Source organism: Parambassis ranga, chromosome 5 (assembly GCF_900634625.1).
Source record: "Parambassis ranga chromosome 5, fParRan2.1, whole genome shotgun sequence".
Taxonomy (NCBI): Eukaryota; Metazoa; Chordata; class Actinopteri; family Ambassidae; genus Parambassis; species Parambassis ranga.
In genome coordinates this window covers 3134520-3142061 of record NC_041026.1, presented here as the reverse complement: position 1 = coordinate 3142061, position 7542 = coordinate 3134520, and the positions used below count along the sequence as shown (strand labels likewise).

The 7542-nt window shown below is 45.3% G+C and overlaps 1 long non-coding RNA gene across 1 annotated transcript; it reads right to left on the bottom strand.

Annotated features, from left to right (window-relative positions):
• Positions 1-6153: 6153 nt before the first annotated feature.
• LOC114435386 (uncharacterized) lies at positions 6154-7102 on the bottom strand. Its single transcript, XR_003670586.1, has 2 exons — positions 7042-7102; positions 6154-6876 (listed from the first exon to the last, which is right to left on the bottom strand). It is a non-coding gene; the product is annotated as an uncharacterized LOC114435386 (long non-coding RNA).
• Between the last annotated feature and the right edge of the window lie 440 nt (positions 7103-7542).

The following is a 7542-nucleotide window of genomic DNA, read 5'->3' as shown; positions in this document are numbered from 1 at the left end:
CCACAAAATTAAATAAAGTTTATGTGAGGTCAAAGACCAGCCCCTAATTGCTTAGTCTGTGGCAATTACAATATCAAATTAAAGCTGCAAGCAGCGATCATCGGGCCCTCGCACTCCGCGCAACCCCCCCCGTCACGGCGTCACCCACTACCCCCACGAGCTGCGGTGATTTTGCCAGCGGTGGGAAAAAGCCGGCAGACAGAAGCAGAGACGTGACATTGCAACAAATCGGTCAATACATGTAACCTCCTCTTTACAGTAGGTGGCGCTGTCCACAGATGTCCAGACATGGTCGGGTCGGGTCTGTATCACATGTAAAAAATTTGAGGATTTTAGGAGCATCCGTGGTGGAGTTATATCATCTGCAGTACCCTATGTGTCCACTGGGTGGAGTCAGACACCATGAGAATAGTGGAGACCTGCCTGCATCAAACCTCAAAAAACATTGGATTCATACATGAAAATTGTCAAGAAGCAGTTACTGCCGCCACGGGCAGCCTGATACAGGGAACCAAACATCTGTGATCCTCATTTGGCTGTGAAATGACAGGGAAGGATTAAACGGTGTGAGAGAAGTGCATGTCAGTGTAGAACATGGCACTTCCTGTCTCCACCACAAGGGAGCGCCATGAGCGGCACAGATCATGATGACATGGAGACGTTCAGGGAGGGGCTCTGACCATGTGCAGAAAGTTTGAAGCCTTTTGGAGCAAGTATGTAGGAGAGAGAGCTGTTCGTGTATGAATGGCGAAGTGACGCCACAGCGGCCACGCCCTTTAACTTAGAGAAAAGCTTTTGATCAGCATGGTCTCTAGGTGACAGCGACCAAATATGAAGTCAATCGGTCGAAATCCCTAGGAGGAGTTCCTCCGCATACCAAAGGTGGAAATCAGTGAAATTTGACCGCTAAAATCAAAATGGCTGACTTCCTGTGTGGTCTGGATCAATGGTGCAAGAGACTTTTATGTGCCTCTGGACGTGTTCTGTGTGTGTGCCGATTATTGTCTTCCTACTCCAAAAAAACCCCTATGGAGAGGGGTATTTTAAAAACTCAAGGGGGCGCCATTGAGCCAATTTGCCCCGCCCACTTACGAGACCCGATCAGTTGGTAGGACACGCCCCCGTGAACGTGTGTATGAATTTTCATGATCATAGAAGGTCGTTAAGGTCATTAAAAACTCAAACGTAATCTCACGGCGAAGGATCGACAGTCGGCGCCCCGCCACACGGACACCATTGCACGCAGCTTCACAGCCTTCATAGTTTCGCTTCACCAACTAGTTGGGAAGGTTCTAGAGGTGAAACGAAGTTGATGCTGTCAACTATGTAGGAGCAGTACACGTCAGACAGAGTAAAAAGAGGTCATTTCCTGTTACCAGCAGGGGGCACCACGAGTAAGGCAGGGTTTCAACATATGGAGGCATTCAGGGCGGAGCCCTCATCATGCTCATAAAGTTTGAAGACGTTTGGATAAAGTATGCAGGTGTGAGAGCCGTTCAAAGTTACATGGCGAAATCATGAATCGTCGCCAGACTTTGGCGAGCCACAGAGGCCACGCCCTTTAAGTTAGAAGAAAGCTTTTGATAACTTTTGATCAGCAGGTCCTTTAGGTGACCTCCAGCAAATTTCAGGTCAATTGGGTGAAAGCTCTGGGAGGAGTTCGCTCACATACCAATGGTGTAAATCGCCATTTTCCATCCAAGATGGCGGACTTCCTGTTGGGTTAAGGTCATGGTGTCAAGAGACTTTTTGGTGCGTCTTGCTATGATAAACATGTGTACCGATTTTCGTGCACCTACTCCAAACTAAGCCAAATGCGAGGGGTGTTTTGAAAATTTCAAGGGGGAGCTGTAGAGCCATTTTGCCCCGCCCCTTTGCAGCAACCACAAAACATCAAATTTTTCGCCACCCCTGATGAGTGTGCAAAGTTTCGTGAGTTTTCGTCCATGGCAAAGGGGCGAAAAATGCAGTTAAACAGGCAGGCAAATAAGAATAACCACTCGGGCCTTCGCACCACTCGGTGCTCGGGCCCTAAAAATAGAGCCAATGCTAATACCTAAAACAATATTTCATTTTCATGATACCAAAATATAAGTCCATAAATCAAAGTCCATTCATGTCATCTCTTTTTTTCGGCCTCCAGAAGCAGGCATACTTTGTTGATAGGTCTTTGTAGCACGCTTGTTTTTGTTTTCACTAAGACACTGCGGACTAGTCTTTTACTTCCAGGTTGGGTCTTAAGAATTCATCCGAGCACCCAGGAATTCCTGGGAGCCATCTCATCCACAATGATGCCAAGGTCTCCAGGTAGGAAGTTTCTTTTGGTATTATTCCACTTGTTTCACTGTTGCATGATTGGGAGGTATTCTCTGACCCACCTTCTCCAAAATAGGTCTGCTATATACTGTACTTGTCTCCATCTTCTTCTAGAGTATATGTCCTCCCTCTTGAACAGTCCCGGTGGCATGACAGGATTCGTTTTTAGTAAAAGTAGATGGTTTGGTGTCAGAGGTTCCAAGTCATTTAAATGGTTACTGTGGTGATTGGTCTGTCGTTTAATATTGCTTCTACTTCGCATAATGCGGTTTGCAGGGCTTCATCATCCAGAACCTGTTCTTTTACCACAGAGCACAAAATCTTTTTTAGTGACTTAATAAGTCTTTCCCATACTCCTCCATGGTGAGCACCTGCTGCAGCATTAAATGTCCATTCAATTCCTTCTTGAAGCAATTTTTTTGTATTATGTCATGATTCAGCAGTGGCTCAGTGGTATAGCAGGGTTGTCCAGTAACCGGAAGGTTGGTGATGCAGGAGTTGGTGTCCAAACTACTCACCACTTCAAGATGGACTGCCCGACTTACTTACTAGACGAGTAAAGATTACTCCCCACCGCTTCACAGTTGTTCTGCCTTGTTTTATTTCAAAAGGGCCGAAACTGTCCATGCCAACTGAAGTGAAAGGTGGCAAATCTGGAGTCACACGATCCTGAGGGAGATCAGCCATTTTTTTGCTCTCCCACTTTAGATTGCATTCTTCTGCAAAAAATGCAGTTTCTGATTATCTCACGTGCTGTGGAATTAGCAGAAGGCATCCAAAATGTTTGTCCTAATTTGGAAAGCATGTAGTTTCTTCCAGAATGACCTACTTCCTTATGTATGTGTCTTAGAATGATATTTGATATGTGGGGTTTTTTTCGACAATATCATAGGATTCTTAATGCCTGATGGCATAGCTGATTTGTTAATCCTTCCCCCAACTCTCAATATCCCGTGATCTAGGATTGGATCCATCTTCATAATGGGGTGGGAAGTATCGCTGCTGCTCATGTGCCACTATGGCTTTTTCAGCCTTTTCTATGTCATCCAGTCAGATTTGTACTGAGTGTCACATTTAGCTTCGCAACCCGTTCTTTTGTGCCTTTCCATTACACTGCCGTGCATCAAAAGGTGTCATCTTTTGTTTTCCAGCAATTTCTAAGAGAAGCTGTTTTAGCTTCAGCATCCATGTTATATGTTTGGACTGATGGATGTGATCATCTGAATTGATCTGATCCAACATGGAAGTTTTTATTATTCTGAATCCATCATACAAACACAAAGTGTTTCTACACTCAGACCTCATGTGATAAACTAATGTTACAGCTATTATCAATGTTTCTGATAGAAAGACACAAACACAAGAGTCAGCTCATAAACACAATATTTACATGTTTACATTCAAACTGTATGAACAGCACTGTAACAATCATGGCTGTAACATTATGAGGACAACAATACTTCTTCTATTGTCCCAGCTGATGGATCGATCATTGATAACTAGCTGTGTGTGGATCAACAGTGTGCATTAAGGCTGTTCCATACTCCGCGAGACAAAGAGTGGAGAACGCGCTCCACGGGTGGTAAGAGATAAAAAAAAGGTCTTTTCCACACGGAGGTACCATACCATACCACACGTCTCGCGTACCATACGCGAGACGTGTGTGTGCAGTACTCCTCATACGGCCCGCCCACTGCAGCGCACGTCAGACACCAAACAGGAACAACATCACACACAGCCCACCTCCAGTGTTTGTGAACAGAGGAAGGTACAGCAGCTGACATTATGGATTTTGCAGCTTTGTTAAAGGAGATGGACGAGGAGACGAACATGCGTAAAGAGGAAGAAGAAGAGGAGTTGTTGCTGCTATTCACGAAGATTGCGAAAGCCTTTATGACCACATTTGCACATCTACTGTGTTCCAATGTGCCTGCAATACTTCAAACTGTCCGGTGATGAGTTGTGAAAATGCATCATCAAAAGCAACAATGGCAAAGATTCAGTGTTTGTGCCTTTATGACCACATTTGCACATCTACTGTGTTCCAATGTTGCTAATCAAGCAAATTGTGTAGCCTACAGACATTGTTAATGAGCCTATTATGCCCGGGTATGTATGAGTATATAGAATGGTAATAACAGTCACCATATATGTGTGAATGGCTGTCTGGAGTTATTGGTGACAAATCACCCTGACTAGCCTTTCTTTCTTTTATTGCTCATCACCGGTATGGTCTTATAAAATGCAAAGATGCACTTTGGTACTGAAAACACACGTTTATTGATTAACAAAAAGGGGGGGGGGCATATACAGGGACACATGAATGATAAAATTCTAAATTGCAGCATTGTCTTGTTCGACCTCTTGCTCAGTTTCGTACATGAGGTTCTGCAACTGCCTCTTGAATTTTCTGAGCGCATGTGGTGGTAGTGTCCTCATAAAATCGGCAACTTGAAGCACATATCTGCCACAGGGGTCCGTCAACTGCTGTGCGGCGTCCCTCCTCATCTGTCCCGCCTGCAGCATCACTTTCATCACGTAGATTGACCGGTAAATCGAGAGCTTCGCTTTCCGGCTCAGCTCCTTCTTCACCACAACAGACCGGTACAGCGACCGCATTACTGCGGAAGCTGCACCGATCCGTCTGTCAATCACCCGCTCCATTTTTCCCTCACTCGTGAACGAGATCCCGAGATACACAAACTCCTCCACTTGGGGCAGGAGCTCTCCTCCCACCCAGAGAGGACAAACTACCTTTTTCCGGTCGAGAACCATGGCCTCAGACTTGGAGGTGCTGATTCGCATCCCAGCTGCTTCACACTCAGCTGCAAACCATCCCAGTGCACACTGGAGGTCCCGGCTCGATGAAGCCAACAGGACAATATCATCTGCAAAAAGCAGAGATGAAATCCTGTGGTTCCCGAACCAGATCCCCTCCGGTCCCTCGCTGCGCCTAGGTCCGTGGCCCTGACCCCATACTCCCAGAGCACCTCCCACAAGATGCCGCGAGGGACACGGTCGAACGCCTTCTCCAAATCCACAAAACACATGTGGACTGGTTGGGCGAACTCCCATGAACCCTCCAGCACCCTGCGGATGGTATAGAGCTGGTCCAGTGTTCCGCGGCCAGGAGGAAAACCACATTGCTCCTCCTGAATCCGAGGTTGGACTATAGGTCGAATTCTCCTCTCCAGTACCCTGGCATAGACTTTACCAGGGAGGCTGAGGAGTGTGATCCCCCTGTAGTTGGAACACACCCTCCGGTCCCCCTTTTTAAAAAGAGGGACCACCACCCCGGTCTGCCAGTCCAGCGGCACTGCCCCCGATTGCCACGCGATGTTGCAGAGGCGTGTCAGCCAAACCCCCTCAGTTTTTTATGGAAAAAAAACAAAAAACCTAAATAATTTCCATAAAATACATTCAATGTAGTATTTGATTACTACACTCAACAAAAATATAAACGCAACACTTTTTTTTTGCTCCCATGTTTCATGAGATGGACTTGAAGATCTAAACTTCATTCCAGATACACAATATTACCATTCCTCTCAAACATTGTTCACAAATCTGTCTAAATGTGTGATAGTGAGCACTTCTGCTTTGCTGAGATAATCCATCCCACCTCACAGGTGTGCCACATCAAGATGCTGATCTGACATCATGATTAGTGCACAGGTGTACCTCAAACTGCCCACAATAAAAGGCCACCCTGAAATGTGCAGTTTTGTCTCACAGCAAAATGCCACAGATGCCACAAGCATTGAGGGAGCGTGCAATTGGCATGGAGTGTATTATACCAAGAGCCTGTGATGTGTCAATGATTGACAGTAACACTGATTTTGATGCATTGTTATTTTTATTTGCAGTGGCGTTTTATAACAAAACTCACACTCATGATCCTCTGGACAAAATATGTACCCACCTTAAAAACTGCTGTAAAAATATGATATATTAATATTTTTTCACAGTTTAAATAACTCAGTCTTTTAATGCTACTTCAGCCTGAAATATACATATCAAATATTAATTATATTTTCAGGATTTTAAAGAAGACCTCAGTGACCATGAAGAGGAACAAACATGTCTGCAGACTGTGAGTATCACAGCTGCTGCTGTTTGACTGATGATCCATGAGGAGACATGACAGCATGAGGACAGCTTCAACAGACATGTGTCAATGTTTCTGATCACAGTGCACCCACTGATCCTCAGACAGATGAACCATCAGAGGAAGAGGAGGAAGAGGAGGTCTGTACACCACTCCCAGCTTAGATGATGAAGATAGAGGAGCAGAGTCTGCAGGTCTGATCACTGTAGGACTCTGTACAAGAAGATTTAATGGCTGACCTTCTTGGAGAGGAGTCCTGTTAGTGCTGCTGGGTTGTCTCTTTGATAAACGACGCATCGGATTGGAAGAGTTTTTTATGACAAAATAAAGTGAAACCACAATCTGGGATGCTATTGATACTGCTACTAATACTGCTATTAGAGCTGTCCATCCTCCTGGGTCTGCTGGTGGACTCAGAGCTGGTCTGTCAGTGTGTGTCTGAGCAGCAGCTGCTGTAAAGGACAAAAATGTGAGTTGAGACTTGTTGATGTTTAAATGAACATGTGGACTGTTTGAATTGAACCTGATGCTGTCTGTCTGTACAGAATATTATATGTTACAGTTAGAAGAACAGAAATCAGACAGTTCTCAGCAGACAGCAGCTTTAACTTACTCACCAGAGACTGTGAGCTCACAGGAGGCGAAACCAGAACCAGAAGCTGTCCTCACATCACACACATACAGACCAGAGTCTTCAGTCCTGAGTCTGGACAGATGAAGTCTGATTCGTCCTTCTCTGAGGGCGTCTGTGTCACTCTGGACTCTTCCTGAAAAACCTTCATCCACAGACTCTGAGAGCTCAACACCAGCAAGGACCACATACAGGACTGATACTTTCTGTCTGGTTATATGATCACAGAGGACATAAATGTCCTCAGTCTTAGTCTGAGTGTCTGTGGTGAACGTCCACTCCAGTGTGATGTTGTGGTTCTCCTCTGCCTGATAGGAGCTCTGTGTCTCCTTCACTTCAAGTGCTGCTGCTGAGGAGGTGAGGATGAGGAGCAGCAGGATCATCTTCTCTCTGTGAGAGGACACAGAGGTGAAGAGTCATCAGGTTCAGTTCAGTTTTTTTTAATAAAACTTGATTTGTTGTTTTACTGTTACACAACAACACACAC